The following is a 526-nucleotide window of genomic DNA, read 5'->3' as shown; positions in this document are numbered from 1 at the left end:
AAGGGGGGGGGGTGATTTTAAAATTACGTTAATTTATTTTTTTACTATTCAATGAATTTTTTTTTCAAAATATATGTTTCGATCATCTACAAACAATTATGCTATGCAGGTAAAATTCGGTCGTGAATAATAAAATCTGGCCTGATTTTTCGTCTGGTGTGTACTGGAAACCTCATTGGCAATAATGTCGTTTCTTCAGTTACTCTTAAATGAGTAGGTTTATGTCCATGCAACTTGTCTTTGTAAATTATGCTGTTATTGAAAGTTGGTCCACTGCCAGCCTTTATATATTCCTTCAGTACATCGAGATATTAAGTGATCAATTCTTCCTTCCACTGTTCAGTATCATCAAACGTCTTATCGTAATTTGTTCAGGATTATAAAAAGGAGAAGAAAAGTGCTGCCTAAGAATTCGTAGTAAACATGCTTTGAGAAATCCGTTTGCTTCTTCAGTGTATCCTGGGCTTCGAAACCGTTGATGGGTCTGTACTTAACAACAGCTACCTCCTGAGACCACGCCGGTTAA

Source organism: Penaeus monodon, chromosome 19 (assembly GCF_015228065.2).
Source record: "Penaeus monodon isolate SGIC_2016 chromosome 19, NSTDA_Pmon_1, whole genome shotgun sequence".
In the NCBI taxonomy this organism is placed as follows: Eukaryota; Metazoa; Arthropoda; class Malacostraca; order Decapoda; family Penaeidae; genus Penaeus; species Penaeus monodon.
The sequence above is the reverse complement of the archived record's forward strand: the minus strand, read 5'-3'. Positions refer to the sequence as shown.